Source organism: Oryctolagus cuniculus, chromosome 1 (genome assembly GCF_051225735.1).
Source record: "Oryctolagus cuniculus isolate XC-2025 breed Fujian yellow rabbit chromosome 1, ASM5122573v1, whole genome shotgun sequence".
NCBI lineage: Eukaryota > Metazoa > Chordata > Mammalia > Lagomorpha > Leporidae > Oryctolagus > Oryctolagus cuniculus.
This window is the reverse complement of record NC_142867.1, coordinates 179,998,368-180,022,231: the sequence shown is the minus strand read 5'-3', so window position 1 is coordinate 180,022,231 and position 23,864 is coordinate 179,998,368. Positions and strand designations below refer to the sequence as shown.

Genomic DNA, 23,864 nt, shown 5'->3' with positions numbered 1-23,864 from the left:
AAGAACACGTTACATTTTACAGATGGGAGTTAGGGAAGAAGCTGAGAAAACTTTTTTGTTAAAAAGAAATAGTGATATGCGTGAGAACAATAGTCTGTGTTGTTTGGCTGGAGCACAGAACCCAAGAGAAGGAATCCTGGGAGAGGAGCAGAAGAGGCAGACAGGGAGGAGCTAGAGCAAGAAGACCCATACATGCTTCATGCTAAGTAAGCTGGATTTTTTTTCCCTTTATACATCAACATTTCTGGGTGCATTATCAATGTAATACATTTCATTGAAGAAAAAGAAGAAAGAGTGCTGCTGTCCATCATCAAAAATATTTATGGAGTATTGGGTTAATACTTTCACCAAACTGTTAAAACATTCAACAAATGATTACAGAACTTCTCAAAATCTTTCAAATGTGCCTCTTTGTTGGAAATCTCCAAGAAAGGGAATGTGGCCTGTAAAATTCTCAATTTATTTGAGTCTACCATCTTCTTTGGCTGACTTTGCAGAATTCTTATCTACAGAACTAGTATTCACTGAAACACCTTGAAGAATCTTGCTTGAACAATAGGCAGACAGTGGAAGGGCTTAGTCAGAAAGGAGATGTGACCAGACTTGTGTTGTAGAAGAATTTGTTTGGCAGCTGGAAGAGGAATGGTTTGTTTGGAAGGAAGACCAACTGCAAGGAGACAACCATCCAGGGGAAAGGTGGTGGGAATAGCAGATCATTTCTCAACACTCCTTTGTGTAGCATGCCTGTTGCTGAAAGAATAGTGTTATTGCTTTCTCTTGTCTAAGAAGAGTCCTGATTGCAGTAAAAGTTGCCTTAAGTTCAAGATTTTCCCATTTTGAGGAACTGCTACAGGCTGGGGCTTAGACTGCTTGCCTTCGGTCCCACTCCAGCCACGCTCTGGATCCGGGTCTGACCTGTGGTCAGACCCCCTGGTGGATCAGTGCTTTCAGGTTCTCTGACTTGCACTTTGTTTTTCTTCTAAGGTGGTTTTAACTTCCGGTCTGCTTGCAGCTACTGCTTGGCCTTGTCTTCCCCAGCTGTGGCCGCCTATCCACACCTTGGTTCCACCAGGTAGATTTTGCTCCCCTAACTCCTCTACTAGCTTCATCCCCCTGTGTGCTGAAAATGCTGACCTCATGGTCCATACCGGGAGCAGCCTGCCTTCTCTTTTCTATCTTCTACACCAGCTGTTACTGTAGGCCAGGTACCATTTCCTCATCACCCCTGCTCCTTTCTGCCAGGATCTCTCTGATTGCAGCAACTGACAGAGCCAACACTTTGACAGCAAGGACAAAAATCAAACTCTACCTGATACTTTTGTCCAGGGGGTTTCCAAAGTGTCTTTCAGCTTCTACACACTGCCTTTGAGCTTTTCTCCAAACTTTTGTTCAGGATGGAGGGAGAGAAAGGATGGACTGCACCCAGCCCTCAGTCACAATGCCCTCTAACCATAGTGAGGGGATGCTCTTCTGTGCTTCTGCCTTCCTGGGGAGAGAAAGAAGATGCGACTCGAGCCATCACAGGGAACCAGGCCAGGGACTACTGAGGGTGAACGTCGTTCTCTCCCAGTCATGGCCGTGAGGCTCCATTTCACTCCTGTCCCAGGCTGCTCTCCCTTGTCCGGCTGGCCTTGGTGTTCCGTGCAGAGCACATGCTGTCCCAGCAGCCGCCCAGCAGGGGCTGCCAGGGAGGTGCTAAGCCAGGAGACTCCAGGGAGAGCAGCAGCAACTCAACAAGGAGGTCACTACAGGCCTCGGGCAGAAGCAGCCTGGCTCTGAGCAGCGGGGGTGCTGTGGCTGGAAGGGCACCAGCACTCTTTGTCCCACTGACTTCACCCGAGCCCACACAGCAGCCTCACTACCCCCAGGTGCAGCCCCGGGCTGTGGTCCAGGCCCCTGCCAGGCCCCACGATGTGAGCCCATCCGGTGAGCTGGCAGCCACACGCTGGGACTCAGGCACAGCGCATGTCCCTGTGCCCTGGGCTCATGACTTGACAACCAGACAACGAGCGCCTTGCTCCTGTCTGAGCTCCGAACCATTCTTCATTCGGGAACGCTCGCGAAGCCTGGGCATCCTAATCAATGGCAGATCCACGTTCTGTAGGAGCGAAGGGACAGCTGTGGGGAGGACCAGCTTCCTCTAAGTGAGAAAAGATGTGAACGGCTCGCAGAGGCCTGGCTCCTCATCTCCCCGCAGCTCAGAGGCTTATGTGACGGCTGAGGCCCAGGACAGCTCCGGGAACAGATGAAGCCGCGTGTTTCTGTCTGGCTTGGAGGGCGCTGAGCTTACAGAACCGGAGCCAACTCGGAGCCTCTGCTTCAGGATGGAGATTGGAGGGGTGCGTTCTCCCCTGCTGCGGACTTAGGTTTCAGGAGAGCAACAACAATCAGTGTCAGGGAATGCCTTTCAGGGAGTGTGGTCCTCTGTGTATTTTATGTTTGTAAAAGTTCAGGTAAGAAGAGGAGTCTAATTTCGCAGAAGGAAATCACAGTTGATAGAAACCATGTTCAAGGGAAGAGCTACCCTGTTTCTCTTGAGTTCTTCTGAGAGAGTTCAGTTACCAGTTGCATGCCCAAGTGTGTGCATCTGAAATGAGTGTAACAAAGCAGTAAATGCATCCTCTCATCTAACGTGCTGCCCCATGCTGCCCATGCTGGAACTCGTGTTTTCCTAAGTCTTTCAGCTAAAAATATGTCATACTGGAGAAAAGTTGAATCAGATCAAAATCATATGGTTTCCAAGTTTCAAAACTTGTGGATGGGCTTTTAAGCTTAACGTTCTTATTTCAAACAGGAAAGAAATCAGAAATTCCAAGGCCAAAATTGTAAAAATGCTATGAAGACAAATAATATTTTAGTTCTCTAAACTTTCCAAGATGAGATGTTTAGGTAACATTTAAGCTGTGTGTTGGTGGATTCTGGGATATTTATGATTTGGCCAAAGTAGTAATGATTTCAAAACAAAATCGAATGGAACAATGAATGCAATAAAAGGAGAGAAATTAAATAAGGAAAAGGAAGGAGCAAAAGAAGGGAGAAATGGGTTGGGAAATGGGTGGGGCAGCTAGGAAAAGAATAGCTCATGGTTCTCCACCCCTGTGTCTCCCCGGGGAAAATGGAAAATCAGAGGAGAAAGGAGCAAGGACATTCAGAGGGAATCAATCGTCTCCCAGAAAGTAATAAATCCAAAATTAATCCTTTATCTTTCCATAGTATTTCCTGGTAACTCAAGGGCTAGTAGCTGGCTGAAAGAAGGAGTTCATATACAGTTCTCTCTTAATCTTTTCTGGAAACATATTAAAGTCAGAATCCTAAGGACCCCCACATTCAAATATGTGGTTCTTCATGGTCATCTGAGGAAGAATGTCACTGTAACCATAACCCGCGCCTGCACACCGATACTCAGGGCCACGGAGTCTTCATTTCCCTCATTCCCTCCTCCACTCTTATCTCTCCCAAGCGTTTGTGACAGTAGACATCTTCCAGTCTTTTTTATTGGCGTCCACTTATAAACTCCAAACCTTTTTTATGTGTCTTGAAAGCTATCTTAGCAGCAAAGTGGGTGCTAATATTTTTTTCTATTCAGATTTCATTTCTAGGCTCAAGATACTATGATCATTTGCTTACATTATTTGACATTTTATTGAAACTTTTCCTTGCAGCAAGCTCTAACCAATCACAGCAATGTTTATTACTTGCAAGAAAGGATATGCCCCTACCACCTCCTTGATTTAACCTGATGTGATCCATAGATGGGTGCACCCTGCATGGTCTGCACTGATGTACTGGACTAGAAAAGCAATAAATAATGGAATTAAAGAAAATATTGTGCCTATTTGTCATTTTAGCCTCCCTCTGGGTACTGTGAAACTTCTAGGGAGTAAGAAAATCAACACACTTGTACACTGCCCACTGAAATCTAACAGTATGTTACAGTGGAACTTGATAACCCACGTGCAAAATTTATCTTAGAGTATTTCATCCAAATTATTACTCTTAAATAATTCCAGGCTTAAGAGAAGAGTAGTCACCACGCCAATCAAAGATCTGAGCATGTGTTTTAATTTATTTCAACCTTCTGTGTCTTTGGTTTTTCTTTAAGCCAAAAAAGTTCAAATCAGCAATCCCCTATTAGATTCCAGAAAGATCTGGCACCACACATGGAAGAGGAATAAACTTGTTAATCTACACAAAATCACACCATATATTACAAATATTACTTGAAAACCATTTATATAGAAAGTGAGTGGATAAATGTGTGTGTGTGTGTGTGTGTGTGTATGTTTGTGCACGCATGTGCGTGCGACTATAAATGTGTTTAGGCAGCAGCATGGAAAACACTTTTAAAAGCAGAATAGTCATAATAGACTAAAACTTTCTGAATTCTTACAGAGGTTCCCCCCACGATTTTTAAGTACTCATGGGACACACACACTAAATTTATTGATGTGCAAAATTCACTTGAAGGGTGTTTTAAAATGTGGCCATTCTACAAGAAGAAAATGTGGGCAGAACCCATTCTAATAGTCCACAACATTACAGCTCTCTCCATGGTTAAAGAATTTTTACAAACATTAACTGACTAATCTTCACAACAATTCTGTAGGAGGCAAATATTATTAATGGTTTCATCTTACCGAAGGGGAATCTGAGTCAAGGAGAGATTAAGTGACATGCCAAAGACAGCAACAAGACAAAGTGCTAGAGAGAGGATTAGGACACAGAAGATTCGGAATTTCAGCGCTCATTATAAATCACACAAGCAAGATAAAATACATGATAACAGATTTTTTTGACAAATAGGATCTCATGAACCTGAAACTTTTAATGTGAGCAATTTTGAAATTGCCAATAATAAATGTCTATTTTAAATAAATCACTTAATTTATCTCAAGTCTCTGCTGAACATAAATCTCCTAGTGAAAAAATTTAATTCAAAAATCAGAAATTAATATATGCCTGACAGAATCAATTCTCATCATGCTGGAAACGGAGGCAGTCCTGAATAGTCACAGTCTGTGGTGCTGCGTCCTAAATCTACGACATCTGCAGTTCTCAGGGAGAAGATCCTGTCAGGCCATGTCCAGAGGTCACGCAGATCCTGAGTGATCTCAGACTCTCCGTTTGGCTGGGCAGTTGGCTTTCCTGCATTTATTACTACTCCTTGTCCGAGTCAGCTAACCTAAGCTAGGCAAAGAAGGAAATAGAACAACCTGGAGGAAGAATAGACAGATACACAGAGAAGGGGAAGCAGAGGGAAGAAAGGAAGGAGGAAGGGAGCAGGAGAGAGTTTGGGAACAATAACGGCTAAGCAATGTTTTGAATTCTTCTATGCATCTGCTTCTCCATAGAAACAGATTCAAAAGGAATGCATACATTTAATACAAGCAATTGACTCATGAAATTATGGAGACTGAGAAGTCCCCTGATCTATAATGTGCAAGCTGGAGAACCAGGATAGCCGAATAGTACCAGGGGACTTCAAAACGTTCATGGAAAAATGAAATTAAAAGATGGTATGTTTTCCACAAACATTTTGAAAATCCCTGTATTCCTGTTCAAGTCCAAAGTCCTACCAACCAGGAGAGCTGGCGTGCAAGCTCCAGTCCAAATCTGGGTCCAAAGTCAGAATAAGGCTGATGTCCCAGGTCAAACACAGTCAAGCAGGAAGAAAATTAACCGTCTCTCTTTTTTTTTTAAGATTTATTTATTTTATTTGAAAGTCAGAGTTACACAGAGAGACGAGAGGCAGGGAGAGAGAGAGAGAGAGAAAGAGAGAGAGAGAGGGAGAGAGAGAGAGGTCTTCCATCTATTGGTTCACTCCCCAGTTGGCCACAACGGCTGGAGCTGCACCAATCCGAAGCCAGGAGCCAGGAAATTCCTCCTGGAATCCCACGTGGGTTCAGGGACCCAAGGACTTGGGCCATCTTCCACTGCTTTCCCAGACCATAGCAGAGAGCTGGATGGGAAGTGGAGCAGCCGGGTCTCTAACCGGCACCCACATGGGATGCTGGCACTTCAGGCTGGCCCCAGTGAATCATCTCTCTCTCTCTCTTCTCTTTTTTTTTTTTTTTTTTTTTTTTTTTGACAGGCAGAGTGGATAGTGAGAGAGTGAGAGACAGAGAGAAAGGTCTTCCTTTGCCATTGGTTCACCCTCCAATGGCCGCCGCGGCCGGTGTGCTGCGGCCAGCACACCGCACTGATCTGAAGCCAGGAGCTGGGTACTTATCCTGGTCTCCCATGTGGGTGCAGGGCCCAAGCACTTGGGCCATCCTCCACTGTACTCCCTGGCCACAGCAGAGAGCTGGCCTGGAAGAGGGGCAACCAGGACAGAATCCGGTGCCCCGACCAGGACTAGAACCCGGTATGCCGGCACCACAGGAGGAGGATTAGCCTATTGAGCCACGGTGCCAGCCAATGAATTGTCTCTTACTTCACCTTTTTTTTTCCATTCGGGTCTCCAACAGTTCTAAAGAGATCCAGGCACACGGGGGAAGACAATCTGATTTACACTGTCCACCAGTTTTAGTGTTAATGTCATCCGGAAAGACCCTCACAGACACGTGAAGGATAGCATTTCACCAAAGAGCGGGGCCAGTAGGTCATTAGTTGACACACAAAATCAACCCTCATATTGTCTCTCCCTTGTCCTTCATCCCACTCAACAGGAACCAAAGGGAATAAGAGCAAATACTCAGCTTTTGCGATTTAGGGATTTATTTTTCAAATGTAACTGATAATGTTGACTATGTCCAGGCACTTTCTTAAGTTCTTTATAAATATTAACCCTTTTAATCTCCTTAACAACTGCATGAGGTACACTATTATCATTCCTCTTTTATATGTGAAGAAACCAAGGCACGGAGAGGGTCCAGGGTCCCAAAACTAAGATAGAGCCATGATTCAAACTCTGCAAATCTTGTTCCACCATCCGATGTTATGGTGTAGTGGGTTAAGCTTTGCCTGCAATACTGGCATTCCATATCATTCCCCATTTTCCATATCATTCCCCATTGCTCCACTTCCCTTCCAGCTCTCTTCTAATGACCTGGGAAGGCAAAGAAGGATGGCCCAAATACTTGGGCCCTTGCCACCTATGTGGATGACCTGGAGGGAGTTTCAGGCACCTGTTATTGGCCTGGCCCAGCCTCAGTCATTGTGGCCATTTGAGAGGGAAACCAGCTGACAAAAGATCTCTCTCTCTCTCTCTTTCTCTCTTTCTTTCTCTTTCTCTTTCTGTAAATCTGCCTTTAAAACAAATAAAGAAGTCTTAAAAAGGTATCAGGCTTTTATACTTTGTGTTTCTGTGTGGGTGCAAACTGATGAAATCTTTACTTAATATATACTAAATTGATCTTCTGTATATAAAGATAATTGAAAATGAATCTTGATGTGAATGGAATGGGAGAGAGAGCAGGAGATGGGAGGGGTGTGAAGGGGAGGGAAATTATGGGGGGGGAGCCATTGTAATCCATAAACTGTACTTTGAAAATTTATATTTACTAAATAAAAAAGGAAAAAAAAAACATTAAAAACAAAACAAAACAAAAGGTATCAGGCTCCCTAGTCCCTGTTCTTACCTACTGTGTTGTGACTCCTTGAAACTCACAACAGAAAACAGTTAGAGGAAAGGTTTTGCAGAAACAAAAGTCAAAACCCTGAAAGAGCCTGAGTCTGAAGTGAATACCAGAAGTCAGAAAAATGATGCATGATGATCTAAGTGAGAGGCCTGTCATGCCCTCAGAGGAATTTCAAAGTTCCCAGGTAGTGTGGGAGTCCAAGCCGAGGAAGAGAAACGCCTCACTCCTGAGTGGAAGCTGAGGATGCAGGAGCCTCCGCCAGTCACAGCCCCACAGTCACACCATCACAACAGCAGGGAGAATGAAGGCGTGGCCTGGGGGCGTTCACCAGAGCAGCAACCAAACACTTCCTGTGCTTCCCTGTTGCCGTCCACTCCGAGAGCGCTGCAAAAGATAGGCCTGGGGCTGGGGGTGGTTAGATTCATTCATCCTGGCAATCTTGCAAGGAGTGTGGACTGGAAACCTGAGTCCCAGAAGAAAACAAGGCCATTTAGAGAACAGCGGCAGGGACAGAGCCCTGTGCGCAGAAATACATTGAATAAATAATGATTTCTGAGGATCAACTGTCCCATCCCCCTGTGGACAGCTTGACGTTTCTTAGGTCCCAGAATTAAGAGGCAAATCAGTGAGCAAAAGGTAGGGGGGAAATCCTGAACCAACCGAACAAATGATTGACCAAAGTTACCCTGAATTGATAAGATTTTGGAAGCTCAGTTGAGTTAAAGAAAGTAATGCCGCACTTTTTTTTTTTTTTTTTGCACAGATGATTTTACAATTTGAGATTTGTATCTGCTCAGCTCTAAAGAAATAAAATGTGTTTACCTTTGCAACCAGTTTTCTCTCTCACTCGCTTAACTCCTAGTCTCTCTCTCACTCTCCTTCTCTGAAAGCCAAAGAAAAAGTTTCAAAAATATTTTGAGAAATAACATCATTATTGGACTAAGTATATGACTTCCCAAAGGGCTTACTTTATAGAGCAATGCTCCTTTCTGGAAGCATTCATTCTGCTGTGTTTCTTGAAAACATCAGTCTTGTTAGCTCAGCTAGTAGTCATACTACAGACCCCATCCTTAGACTAGTGGCTAAAACAAGCTTAATGATGGTTGTGGTCCCTAAATTCAGGTCAAGTTGCTAGGTTTCGAACTAAGGTATTACAGATACAGATTTTGTAAAGTCAGGATGTAATTCACCTTGGAGTTTGGTTACTATTCAAGTGGAAGCTCTGAAGCTATTTCAACACAGTGAAACAGTCTTGTGATGAAGGATCAAAAGAGGAACAATGCGATGCCAGTAAGGGTTGGTTCATGCACTGTGAAGGCAGTGATGCCATCTATGACATCAGAGAGCAGGATGACGCTGGATGCTGAGGTAGCAGTTCCAGGGGGCAGCAAGACACTCGTTTTTGACGGCAGGGAAAGGACAGAAACGTTCTGTCCTGGTACCCAGGCTAGCCACTTTTGGTTAAAAACTAGAAGGCAACAGAATTAATATTGCTGAAGTAATTGCTTCAAGTTTCATCAAGTGTTTCTGAGTCTGTCCAAAGTATTCTCAATCTTATGATCGAGGACTTTTTTCAAATATTTAGGCCTCCTAGGGCTTTTCTTAACTCTAATTTTTTGTTACAGGAAGTATAATTTAGAAGCTTTGTCAGAGATCATTTTTAGAAGGCACTAGACTTCAGTTTGAAACCAATGAAACATATAACTATACTATTGTTTGAATATTTAAAAAGAAAATCAGGCTAGTTTGGTTTTTTGTTTTTTTTTTTTTTAATTATTATTATTATTTTTTTAACAGGCAGAGTGGACAGTGAGAGAGAGAGACAGAGAGAAAGGTTTTCCTTTGCCATTGGTTCACCCTCCAAGGCCGCCGCGGCCGGCGTGCTGCGGCCGGCGCACCACGCTGATCCGATGGCAGGAGCCAGGACCAGGTGCTTTTCCTGGTCTCCCATGGGGTGCAGGGCCCAAGCACCTGGGCCATCCTCCACTGCACTCCCTGGCCACAGCAGAGAGCTGGCCTGGAAGAGGGGCAACCGGGACTAGAACCCGGTGTGCCGGCGCCGCAAGGTGGAGGATTAGCCTAGTGAGCCGCGGCGCCGGCCCGCTAGTTTGGTTTAAATATTTTTTCTGTACAGGATCTTCTAGCAGAATTACAACTCATTGTAAGTCTAAGTAATATATGTAGGGCTGGCACATGAAAACACAATCAAAGGATCAATTTTTTAGAAATACATCTTTTCAGGAAAACAAGGATAGAAAACTTGGATATTGAAACAGATGTTGTAAACCAAATCTAATTGTTGATGTTCAAAATTCTGCAAATGTAATAGGTTTGCCTTTGAAAAATTTAGAGGACTCAAAATGGTTTCAAACAAACTTATTTAAGAAAACTCCAGGACTCCATCTTTAATACCTTCCCTATTACACCTTTTCTAAGCAATCATTGTGAGTTACAGAAGGTCTGTCAGCCTTCAATTTGATTTTATTAGCATTTGTAGCTTTAAATCAGACTTTCCACATTATTTATACAAGTTTTTTTTTTTAATTCAATATTCAAAATGATAGAACATATACACTGAACCACAGATAGGGACATAATTCACCATAGTACGAAGCGTGCCTTATAACACTTAAGTGGTTTATTAAACTTGTCGGCTCTTATATTGGATAAATTCTATCCTTGACAACAAGATGTGTGTATGATGCATTTATCATGTTTAGAGTTCCTCTAAGTTACATAAACTATTTCATCTGGGAATTGCTGAGTTCTACCCTAAAGAGAAAAATACATGGAGCAGCCAAATATTTCTTTTAAATATGAGTTAGACCTAGATTACCACATAGAATTATTTCAGTGGTCCCAATTCCATCCCTGGTGGACAGTAGCACATAGTAAGGAAAACCACCTCACATAATTTGGTGCTGTTTAGAACCATCAGCCTCTGATCAGGAGAGGCCGCACAGTGAGCCCAGGGGACCTGAATGACCTTGTATTAGAAGGAGCAGTCTCTCAGGCAAGGCTGAGGTTGGGGATTCTGGGAGGATTTTGCTCCTTTTTTGACGTGGGGAAGTTAGAGGTTTTGTTGAGGAGGAGCTGCCCACTTACTTCACAAATGAGGGGTCAGATACTAAAGGAGAATGAAATGAAAGAGCTTGTTGTCAGTATAGTGTAATGAAGTTCAGCATTTGGGGGAGCAGTGCATGCTAAATTTCACTTCTGCTTAGATAGCACAGGCACTAACACTGGAGAAGAGGGAAATGAAATGCTGTACTTGAGCTCTCTTTAGATAGAACATTGACAACATACAACTCGTTTATCACCTGTACTCTACCAACTCCCACAGAGATTTTGAACTTATTTAGAATAAACACACACACACACATGCTTCATTTTAAGAATGCAAAAAGCTAGGTAATTGTTGTAGAAGAGCTAAAGCTTGTTTGCCAGGATTATTAATCAGGAGAACATTTTGACTGGGAAATAGAATAGCATGTCAAAAAGATCACGAGATCAGTTGGCTTTGGCATCAATCGAAAACTTGGGTTTGAACCCCAGAATTTGAGCAAGAAACCTTCTGAGATTCCTCAGCTGTAACATGGGACCACTGCTGCTCACATCATAGATCTAATGTGAGATGAAATAAGCAAAAGCATAGGAACTGGCACGATGACAGACAGAGTGAGAGTAAGTGAAGAATTATATCTGTTCTCTATACCAGGGCGAGAATTCAGGGCATCAGTGAATTGGAACAGAAAGGCTATTACATCATTACTTTCACTAAACTCTAACTGAGAAATTGCATTTCTTAAATAATGCATGTAAGCAATACCAGCATATACAATACCTATGACGCTGACACTAATAGAAATCACAGGTATTTTCATAACACAGCACAGCTATTAGATATCTCAACAATGTTATTTATACTCATTACCATTTTAAAATTATCAGTGGTACTAGGTCTGCTGCTAGAGCTTGTTATTTAATGCAATAATAAAGGAGCACATTTATTATAAATTATTATTCATATTTTGATAGAAATATTTCAATAATTTTCTTCCTTTATAATATAATGTACTTTATTTTATTCTTTAAAAGCACACTGTAAATGAGAATGGAAAATATTGCTCTGAGAAGAGGAACATAGGCTTCAACAAGCTGATGATAGTCTTGCTCTAGCCCTGCTGCTGGGTTTTACCCAGCCCCCATGAAACTGACAAAGGTTCTGTTTACTGAAGGTCTGAACATACATAACTGTTTTTCAGATGCATGTCATCTGGCCTGTTTCCTGCAAATAGGATTAATTTGTACTTGCAGGTGATTAAAAAAAAATGAGAGGGAGAGGGAGAAGAGAGAAAGAGCATCCCATCCACTGATTCATTCCCAAATGCCCTACAATGGCCAGAGTTTGGCCAGGGCCGGATCCAGCCACACAATACAGGTCTCTCATGTGAACGGAAGGAATCTAGTTACCTAAGCCATCACTGCTCCCGCTCAGGGTACGCATTAGCAGGAATCAAGAGCACAGCGGGGAACCAAACCCAGACACTGGGAAGTGGGACAGGAGCATCTTAACTGGCACCTTAACTGACAGTCCGAATGCCCTTGCTTTGCAGGTGATTTGGGTTGATACTCAGCTGTTGTTCTGATGAGACCGGAACTTGATATGCACAATGAAAGTCAGTCCTTTCATTTCGGTTTTTCTTGATCTCACAAGCAAAGCGGAAAAACAAGATGCTTCCAAGTGCCTGGGAGCCATATTAATATGCGCATGCCCGAGGGATCCTAGAGGGTCGTTAGGATTTTATGACACCAAGTTATTGGCTTTATTTGTGGCAAAGGTACTGTGAAATAAGATAAGAATCAGTGGCTTGCAAATCTTATCTCTCAGCCGTTAAAAATAAAACTGATTCAATCGTCAGCGCTTAATATTTCCTTACGTGTCACTAGTTCTGAAACATACTAAAATATATCTACTTGGAAAATTATGCTGCAACTAAAATTACATTTCTGAGATTCCTATGGAATATTTTTTGCTCTGAGAGACCAGAAGTGCACTCACTAGTGGGTTTTTTTTAAATGTGTGCCTATAATCCAAACAGAGCCATCACTATTTTTGTTATAGGGAAAAAACATTTCATAATGCTACTTTTCTTTAGTACACACTGACAATGTATTTCCTATTCTAATATGTGGGTTTAGTACATAAAAAAATGATATCAGCAAGGTAATTTATAAAACATATGTAAGTCTCTGTTTTTTCTTGGCTTGATGCATTCAATGACAGACTTCCTGGGGCATTTGTCTGGCAGTTAGGTTGCTGGTTAAGATGCCTGCATCCCACGTCAGAATGCCCGAGTTTGGTTCCTGGCTCTGGCTCTGGCTCCCAATTCTAACTTTCTGCTAGTGTTATACCCTAGGAGGCAGTGGTGATGACTTGGGTAACTGGGTGCCTGACACCCTCATGGGAGATTTAGATTGAGTTCCTGGTTCCTGGCTCCAGGAGCTTCAATATTAATTGAATATTTAATAATATTTAATTTAAATGAATCAGATGGCACCAACTGCAGACATTTTGAGGTGAACCAGCAGACAGGAGCTGTCTGCCTCTCTCTCCCTCTCCGTCTCTCCCCCGCCCCCTCTCAAAAAGACAAGCAGGGGCCAGCACTACAGCCACTGCCTGCAGCCCCAGCATCCCATATGGGCACCGGTTCAAGTCTCATCTGCTCCACTTCCCATCCAGCTCCCTGATGACATGTCTGGAAATGCAGAGGAAGATGGCCCAAGTCCCCTGGCTACATGAGAGACCCGAATGAAGCTCCTGGCTCCTGGCTTCGGCCTGGCTTAGTTCTGGTTGTTGCAGCCATTTGAAGAGTGAACCAGAGGATGGAAGACCTCTGTCTCTCCTTCTCTCTCTGTAACTCTGACTTTCAAATAAATAAATAAAATATTTTTTTAAAAAAGATAAAACATTTTAAATTAAATAAATTACAGACTTCCTTTATCATGTGGGTAACTTTTTAAATGAATCAGATGGTATCACATTTGTTAATATTCTCTTTACAGCAGAATTCATTTCAAAGGAAGAAGATAGAATTTGACTAATGCTGAGAGAAAACTGCTTTTAAATGGGCTTATTTAGCAACAATTTCCTTTAAAGTGTTGTTGAGATATATGTGCTACTGTCTCTGCACATCTGTACTCACTTCACAAAGCCTTAAAAATTTTTATTTGAGATAGTGATATAGACATAGTGACAAAGAGAGTAAGACAGAGGGACAGATTGGATATGAGAGAGAGAGAGAGAGAGAGAGAGAGAGAGAGAGAGAGAGAGATTCCATCTGCTGCTTCATTTCCCAAATCCCATGATGACCAGGGACAATGAAGCTAGGAGAAAAAACTCAATCCAAGTTTCCCATGTGAGTAGGCAGAATCCAAGCATTTCAGCCATCACTTGTGGCTCCCATGGTCTGCATTAGCAGGAGGCTAGAATCAAGAGCCAGAGTCAAGTATCAAACCCAGGTATTCCAGTGTGGGACACGGGGGTGTCCTAACCAGCGGCTCAACCACTAGGCCAAATGCCAGCCATGCAGTGTAATTCAAAGGCAGGTTTATTTTGTAAGATCCCAAAGACTCTCATCTGTCAGTTCTTGTCAGGGATATCGGTTCTGAGTTGTAGGAAAGCCTAATTCTAAAGCATGTGCTTCCTACCAGGGCTTTCAATGTCACCTTCATATTTGACCCAGCTTGGTGTACTTTATACTTCGAAGCAGAGAAAGGCCTTGTGGAATACTTTCAAAGTGCTTCATGTTTAATGAAACATTCTGATAGTCCAGATGGAGTGCTCTCTTTCTGGAACTAATGTCATAGAGATTAGACCAAATTTTCCTTTCTGTCTTACTCAAAAATTCTGACTACTAGAAATAAGAACCCTAGAGATGCAACTTCTGCATCTATTTGATTTTCTTGTCCATTGAAAACATTACCTAAATGTCCCAGGGCATTTAATTTCTCCTATGATTTGTGTTCACTCACTGATTCATTGAATGCCATATAAGCATTTATTGCATCTGGGATGAACAGGTGCACTGACTGCAGCTCCACCTACTGGGAAGACATTCCAGCTTCCCCATCTCTCGAGGACACAACTGAACGTAGCTGTTAAGCAGCCTTCATCCGTTTTTTACTTAGCCCACATTGTCAGGCACCTTTTCTACAAGTATAATCCAAACCCCAAATGTTCCTCTTCCTTCATTTGGTTGGACAGGACCCTTCGTGCCATGTCATCCAGTGTGTGAGAAGTGCCAGTTCCTACGAGGGAGGAGGAGGGAACCCGATCTCTGCTCAGGGGCATTCATCCACCTGCTCCTACCTCATATCCCATCCTGATGTTCTGGGGCCCAATTCATCTGCTGTTTCTTGTTTAAAGATGTATTATTAATTTATTCATTTGAAAGGCAAAGCCACAGAGAAAGATGGAGAGAGAGAGAGATATTCCATCTGCTGGTTCACTCCCCAGATGCCCGCAAGTGCTGAGGCATGCCCAGGTTGAAGCCAGGAGGCAGGGACTTCATCTGGGCCCCTCATGTTGCTGGTAGGAATCCAAGTGCTCAGACCATCACCTGCTGTCCCCCAGGTACATTCGCAGGAAGCTGGACTTCCAGCACAATAGCTAGGACTTGAAAGAGGCACAGAACCCACTGCACTGTCACAGTGCCCTCCCTTGCCTGGTATTTTAGATGACTCAGAACACTGCTTGTTAGTTCATGTCCTCGGGGAAACAGAGAATTAACTGGGGGAGTGGTCATGTAGCCTCACAGTTCTGATACCCACATCTTACATCAGTGCCTGGGTTTGATTCTTGGCTCTGGCTCCTGACTGCATCTTCCTACTAATGCAGCTCTGGTAGGCAGCAGTGATGGCTCAAGCAATTGGGTTCTTGTCACCTAGGTGGGAGCCCTAGATTGGGTTCACAGCTCCTGGCTACAGCCCTGCCTAGCCAGCAATTGTAGACATTTGGGGAGTAATCCAGCAAATGTGTGTCTCTGTGTCTATGTCCGTCTCTCTCTCTCTTTGCCTCTTAAATAAATTTTTAAAAATTGTTTCCAAGCCGGCGCTGCGGCTCACTAGGCTAATCCTCCGCCTTGCAGCACTGGCACACTGGGTTCTAGTCCCGGTCGGGGCGCTGGATTCTGTCCCGGTTGCCCCTCTTCCAGGCCAGCCCTCTGCTGTGGCCAGGGAGTGCAGTGGAGGATGGCCCAAGTGCTTGGGCCCTGCACCCCATGGGAGACCAGGAGAAGCACCAGGCTCCTGGCTTCGGATCAGCGCAGTGCGCTGGCCGCGGCGGCCATTGGAGGGTGAACCAACGGCAAAGGAAGATCTTTCTCTCTGTCTCTCTCACTGTCCACTCTGCCTGTCAAAAAAAATTGTTTCCATAATTGCAGCAAATAAAATTTTATAAAAAGAACTGGAACCAGTGCTGTGGCACAAGTTAAAACATCACTTGCGATGCCATACCATACCAGAGTGGCAGCTGGAGTGGCTGTTCCACTTCCAATCCAGCTCCATGCCAATGCACTTGAGCCCATGCCACCAAGGTGAGAGACCAGGATGGGATCCTGGCTCCTGGCTCTGGCCTGGCCCAGACCTGGCTGTTACAGTCATTTGGAGAGTGAACCATCAGATGGAGGGTCTGTCTCTCTCTCTCTCTCTCTCTCTCTCTCTCTCTCTCTCTCTGTGTGTGTGTGTGTGTGTGTGTATGTGTGTGTGTGTACTCTGCCTCCAAATAAATAGATAGATATTTAAAAACAAAGCCAAGAAGCTGTTTCATTACTTTAAGCAGAGGGAACTACCATCAGCATCAGTGTGCAGGGCCTAACACCTGGAAGGGCATGTGCTACCCACCTTTCATCTTCAAGGCAAGCCCAGAGATGGGGTTATCTCCAGGTCCTTCACAGTGTCCCCCGTGCATCGTCCCTTCCTCCTGGGTGTGTTCTTACATCTAATTCCCAGTCACCATCTGCTCCACAGAAAGGATCTGAAGTTTAGTCCTTCCAAGACGTAAATGACTTACAGCTAAGCAGAAATTAAAATTTTAAGCTAATGGAATGAAACCTCTACAATGTAATTTTCTGACACAGTGGTGGTATAGGGGCAGAAACAGAGATGTACTTGGGGAGCAAAAGCCTGACATTATACCAATTACTACCTTTTTGCCCACACTGAGGTTCTACATTCCCAGAACTGGCTATTTATTTTTTATTTTTTTATTTTTTTGACAGGCAGAGTGGACAGTGAGAGAGACAGAGAGAAATATCTTCCTTTGCCGTTGGTTCACCCTCCAATGACTGCCATGGCCAGCGCGCTGCGGCCGGCGCACTGCGCTGATCTGAAGCCAGGAGCCAGGTGCTTCTCCTGGTCTCCCATGGGGTGCAGGGCCCAAGCACCTGGGCCATCCTCCACTGCACTCCCTGGCCACAGCAGAGAGCTGGCCTGGAAGAGGGGCAACCGGGACAGAATCCAGCACCCCGACTGGGACTAGAACCTGGTGTGCCGGTGCCGCAGGTGGAGGATTAGCCTAGTGAGCCTCGGCGCCAGCCAGAACAGGCTATTAACTCTGCAGTATAATCACATTTTCTAGACTAAGACACAGACTTTCAAAATAGGAAAGGATGGCTGGTGCCATGGCTCACTTGGCTAATCCTCCGCCTGCGGCCCAGCACCCCAGGTTCTAGTCCCATTTGGGGCACCAGGTACTAGTCCCGGTTGCTCCTCTTCCAGTCCAGCTCTCTGCTGTGGCCCGGGAGGGCAGCGGAGGATGGACCCAGGGACCTGCATGGGAGACCGGGAGGAAGCACCCGGTTCCTGGCTTCAGATGGGTGCAACGCCAGCCGTAGCAGCCATTAGGGGAGTGAACCAACGAAAGGAAGACCTTTCTCTCTGTCTCTCTCTCACTGACTACAACTCTCTCTGTCTCTAACTCTGCCTGTCAAAAAAAAAAAAAATAGGAAAGGAATCTTGTGGATTATACATGAGCAAAAAACAGAGATCTACATTTAAAAGGTATCTATGGAAGTGAAGCCAGAGCAAGAGCTATAGGATAGCATTCTGAATGTGCTGACCAGGTTGAGTTTTAAATAAGTTCCTTACCTAGACTGCTAGAAGCTCTGACCAGTGCCCAGCAACACCAAACTTACAATACTTGTGTATGTCATCTATTGCTGTGTTTATGATGGAAATGCATGTCAAGACAAAATTTATTATGCACAGCTCTATTAGTGCATTTAAATGTTCTGTTGTAATTATTTGTTTACGGCTCTATTTCTCTCAAAGGCAGGAACTCCTAAGAACTGGACTCTGACTTACTCATAATTCTGCCCTCAGGGTCTAGGCCACTATCTGGCATAGAAGAGGGCCTAGCAAATACTTGCTGAATGATTAAATAAAAGTTTATGAGAGGGAGGGGGAGGAATATCTCAGATCAGGTCTTTACAGCCTAAAATACAGTTGCCCAATGTAGCTAGAACTGTGTAAAGAGTTAATTCAGATTTTTCCTTGACCCTGCCAAGCTATATAATTTGTTAGCATCTCTCCCCTTCGTTTTCTACTTGGTAGGATTGGCTTTGTTGTTAGGTAATACACATGTAATAAAAACTCTAATTACCAGTTAGACTCATCTGCTTATTATGATACTAGTCTTTTATTAAAACTAGATTTCACTCCACCATGCTCCTGGCTATAAAATAGAGCTCTTTTACTTTCTACCAATTCTATTGGCACTCCTTTTTAATTCAAATACTGCTCTGGGATCAACAATGCAATAAGACATAATTATGTTTTAAGATCCATGAATTGGTTGTGAAAATGCAGGTATTTTCTCTCTAGGTAGTTTGCTCCAGGAAATACACTGAGAAGTATATTTTTATCTTGATGTATGGGGATTTACATAGGAACATACCCCTTAGAGTTGGAAGTAGTATTTTGTAGAAATGCCGGAACAAATACCACCCATCACCACTTTATTATGTTCACAATGTACTCCATTATCATCAGAGTGTGAGTATAAATCCTCATAAGAAACCTCCCAGTATTAAAAACCATAATTATAACATGTATTTATTCCAAACATATGTACCACCGTTTGAAACTACCCACCAGCTGAATATATTTTGCAGCTTTCAAAATTTGACTAGTGAGAAGATGGCTTTTATAAATGTGATTTATGACAATTTAGGTGCCGAAAACCATCGTAATTACAAGTACTGTAAATGTTTTCTCTCTGCTTAAGTAGCCGCGCTGAGGAGGACAGCGTTCATTTCCTGTGGGCTGGGCCTTCTGGCTCCAGCCTGCTCTGCAGCCAACAGACTGCTCTGTTCCCAGCTCTGTTTCACCAGTAAAAGATTAACAAAAACTTTTCAGCGCTCGGTTTTCTTTTCCCTCTGGAGCTATCCATTTTCCCATCTCCGAAGAGGGCAGCCTCTCCTAACATATGTTGGAAATTGTTGTTCAACTTCACAGAGTATACAAACACAAGACTTCTCCGTTCGCAGTGCCAGAGCAGACGTTTCAATGGAATATTTCATTATAATGCACAGCCCATGTGCCAGAAAAGAGGCTTTTCAAATGAAATTCATGATCTTTCTTTTTTCTTTTTTTGAACCGTGCGGTATCTGGGGTTTCTATAAAGCACAGGAGACATGACTTTTGGTGTAAAAAGTTTAAACTCTTAACCTACCTGGATTTGAACAGGATAATAAATTGTCAAGTAATGACTCTTTGCCAAATGTTAATAATCTTCATGAAAAGTAAAACCAGAGTCCTGGAAAGGCAGTGATACTCTGCACTTTCCTAGCACCTTCCATCTCGTTATTTTACAGTCTCTCTCCCTCTCTCTGAAAGCATCTACAGAGAGGCAAGCTATAACGAAGTTCAAGTGACTCACCCAAGGTTACAAAAGGAGTCAGTGGCAAGATGGATGAGAGAACCCAGGGTTCCCAATTCCCAGCTCAGTGATGTAGTTTAAAAAGCCCCCAAACACCACTCTCGTAAATTACACTGTCATCAGCACTTTCCTTATTACTCTTTGTTTTCGGTAGTTATAAACTCAGTAGTTTAAAAAAAATGGCTTTGGGACAAAATTTAGCCAACAAAATCTCAGGCTTACAGTCAATTATTTCCAAAAGACAACTTAAAAAGCTGCAGTTCAGTTACTTTGGGGTATAGACATGCCAAAATCCAAAGTTCACTCTCTTCTTGCTATGTCTTTGAATTTGAAAGTAAGTTAACTATGGGATTTATTAACATTGTGTGTTGATAACTGAGTTTTGGTCGTACCAAACCAACATAAAGGAGCTGAATTTTTTTAAAAATACACCTTAATTTCTATAAAAGTGATTACTCTAACCTGATTTACATCAGCTCTACTCCTAAATTACAACAGGAGTAACTATAGAGAAATTTATATATTTGAGGGTAATTTTGAAAGCTCAAGGGAATTGAATTTAACAGTAAGTTTATCTTGGTGCAAAATAATTTGGAAATCCATGCATATGAGGGCCTTCACAAAGTTCATGAAAAATGTGTGTTGTAGAAAAACTATGCATGGATTTTAGAGATATTTTGTTGCAAAAGAAGCTTATGTTTTAATTCCATTTCCCACCCCCTCTTTGAAGTGCCCTTGTAAGCTTTCCGTGGAGACTCACCATATAGCTGCTATTTACAGAGAAACAGGGCTGGGGATGTGTGGGCATGCAGGTTTTTCTCTTCAACCAGCTCTCAGAGCTCTGCGCGCCAGCACAGCCAGCCCTGTGATTCAAACCTTGGCCACCAGTGAGGCAACTCATAAGCGTGTCCTACAGTCGGATTGCCCTGACATCCTACTATGCTGTAGCATTTTCCTCTATAAAGACGTCTTTGTGTTTGTTTAGCTGTCTAAAGGACTATGCCTCCAAAATCAATAGAGGAACAAGAACAGCACAGAAAATAACAGCCACTGAAGACAGAGCAGCCACAATATGCTGTCAAATGGAAAAAGAGACCGGAATGTAGTCTGATCTAGTCTACAATTTGCGATTCCTTGAAGGAGAGTTTCTTGCCATCAGGGATGCACTAATGATGCGAATCACAACCTCCTTGGATTCCAGGGCTGCCTTTGTTAATTTTCAGATGTGACGAGGTTGCTGGGTTTGAACCCAAACATGCAAGGCCATGAGTTATTTTCTCCACCCCCTGTCTTTTATTTGTCTATACGCTCAAAAATTTTAATAGTACACACAGGTTATTTTTATTGTAGATTTGTCCCTATTTAAAAATGGAAAAATTAGAGTGTTGCTAGAATGAATATTATATATCAAGTGAAGATTGTAATTTTAGTATTGAGGAGATTGCCAGACTAAGAGTGTTTCAAACCAACAAATTTATACTTCTGTGATACATTCTCTTTAAGGAGAACAAATGTTGCCCCGAATTGTGCAGCTTGGTAAGCCACAGTGAACACTGATGCGGGTACACTTTTATGTAGAGAAAAGACCCAAGAACTGTTCCAGTGCATATAGCAGCATGGAGCCATCTCACATTATTTTCTCCTGGGTTATACATTTGAATTCCAGGTCTTTTACTGATTTGTAACAATGAAGTAAAACATTCTGACTGTCTTAAAATCACATGTTTCTCTACAGTAAACTCAAGACAGTAACTCACAGACAAAATACAAGTTCAACACTTTTCAAAGAATTTTGCTCTGTCTAGGAAGCTGTCTAGAGCAAAGATAAGAAAAGGTGCAAATAAGATTAACAGGTTTCATGAAAGTGAACAAAACTATAAGCAGGGATATATATTTACTTAAAGAATCTTTCCCCCAAAATCTATAGAGGGCCAGGAATAACAGAAAATAATAAGCATGGGTGTGCAGTAGGTCAAGTTGGCATCTCTTATATGAGTGCAGATTTGAGTCCTGGCTGTTCTGATCCAGCTTCCTGTTAATGCACCTGGGAAAGCAGTGGAAGATGGCCTAAGTACTTGGGAACTCGAATGGAGGTCAGGGCTCCTTGCTTCAGCCTGGCCTAGACCTGGATGTTGTAGCCGTTTGAGGACAGAACCAGCAGCTTCATATTCCCTCTCCTTCTCTCCCTTTCTCGCTCTCTCTTTCTCTCTATCACTCTTACTCTCTGCCACTCTTTCCTTCTTTCCTTCAAATAATGACTGAATCCTCAGTGGTCATAAGCAAGGCATCATATAGAAAATTAAAACAGCATGTTATCTGATTATAGTCTGCAATCTAAAATTCCTTAAAATAAACTTACCTCAAATGGTAGATTTAGAAACATACCAGGGCATTCCAATTCAATCCCATCAAGGTGGCATGTACCAATGCCATCTCACTAGTCCCAGTGATCAATTTCTGTTCACAATTGATCCTAATGATAGGACTAAGAACCAAAGGGATCACATAAACAAGAATAGTGTCTGCAAATACTAGCTGATAGATAAAAAAGGGAGAGAACGATCCAACATGGGAAGTGAGATACACAGCAGACCCATAGAATGGCAGATGTCCTGAACAGCACTCTGGCCTCAGAATCAGCCCTTAAGGCATGCGGATCTGGCTGAAAAGCCCATGAGAGTATTTCAGGCATGGAAAGCCAAGACACTCTGGGGGAAAAAAAAAAAACCTAAATGAAAGATCTCTGCGAGTGAGATCCCAGTGTAAAGAATGGGTCATCAAAGAAGGAGGTACCTTTCTCTGAAGGGAGGAGAGAACTTCCACTTTGACCATGGCCTTGTCTAAAAATTATCAGAGTCAGTGAACTCAGGGGGCTTCCATAGCCTTGGCAGCTCATGACAAGAGCCTAGGGTGGTTACTGATGCCATAAACAAGAGTGTCAATTTGTTAAGTCAACAACAGGAGTCACTGTGCACTTACTCCTCATGTAGGATCTTTGTCCTTAATGTGCTGTACATTGAGATTTAATGCTATAACTAGTACTCAAACAGTATTTTTCACTTTGTGTTTCTGTGTGGGAGCAAACTGTTGAAATTTTTACTTAATGTATGCTAAACTGATCTTCTGTATATAAAGAGAATCAAAAATGAATCTTGATGTGAATGGAAGGGGAGAGGGAGTGGGAAAGGGGAGGGTTGCGGGTGGGAGGGACGTTATGGGGGGGAAGCCATTGTAATCCATAAGCTGTACTTTGGAAATTTATATTTGTTAAATAAAAGTTAAAAAAATACGCATTTTTATAATTACATTCACATACACATAGAATTATATTGAAACATTCTTTTAAATTACCATTTAAGGGGCCAGCACTATGGCAAAGCAGGGAAAGCCACCACCTACAGCACAGGCATCCCATGCAGGTGCCAGTTTGAGCCCCAGTTGCTCCACTTCTGATTCAGCTCCCTGGTTAATGTGCCTGCGAAAGTAGTGGAAGATGCTCCAAGTTCTTGAGCCCCTGCACCAGTGTGAAAGACTTGGAAGAAGCTCTCGGCTCCTGGCTTCAGACTGGCCCAGCGTTGTAGCAGAGTGAGCCAGTGAGTGGATCATCTCTCTCTCTCTCTCTAACTGTGCCTTCAAATAAATAAATAACTTTAAAAAATACTATTTAAAATGGAAAGGGTCAAATACAGATTACTATTTATCCAGGGGTACAGGAACCAGAAGAAACCCTGAGGATCTCCAGAGCGCCCTTTTCCCCACCTCTTCTCTCCATATCAGAGTCACTCTTTTCCATCAGTCAGTTCTCCCCACTGTGTGGGGACTCTGAACATCCCTGCTGTTCATCTTTTCTACCCCAATCGCTCTAATTGCTCCACCCACTCTATCAGTTCTATCACAGTACAGGTTATACACACTGTCTGCATGTTAAGTGAGGTATAATTTGCCAAAAGAAGCTATGCTCTGACTTTTTCTTCTCCAAAAAATTTGTGGATTTCTTATTGAGTCCCCGGAGTCCACCGTGTTGACACCTGTTGTGTGTCTGCCTAGACTTCCCCATATTTTTGTCCTAAACAAACTTCAGCTCTATCCCTAGCAACCACATTGTAGAGCTTTCTCATGAACCTCAATCACTTGGGCAGGATCCAAGGTAGACAGGAGATGCAAGCTGAGTGGTAGAATTTCCTTCCCGGAGAAGGTAGACCCGAAAACAGGATAAAACCAATCGGGCTTTTCCCATGTGGCTGGAGCTGAACCATGGCATGTGAGAGCTGTACAAGGCCATATCTGTAATATGTGGATTGTAAAATGGTGGTGACGTGGTGAAGACTAAGATCAATGCTCAA

General features: G+C 43.1%; 1 long non-coding RNA gene across 3 annotated transcripts in view; it reads right to left on the bottom strand.

Moving 5' to 3' along the window:
* The window catches only part of LOC149128777 (uncharacterized), a 102,683-nt gene that overhangs the window by 47,554 nt on the left and 31,265 nt on the right, over window positions 1-23,864 (bottom strand). Inside the window, exon 3 of one of the 3 annotated variants that reach the window (XR_016213657.1) lies at window positions 225-2,587. The exons of the other annotated variants lie outside the window; for them this stretch is intronic. This is a non-coding gene — a long non-coding RNA (uncharacterized LOC149128777). Of the gene's footprint in view, window positions 1-224; window positions 2,588-23,864 lie in introns of those variants that run through there. 3 annotated transcript variants of the gene reach the window in all.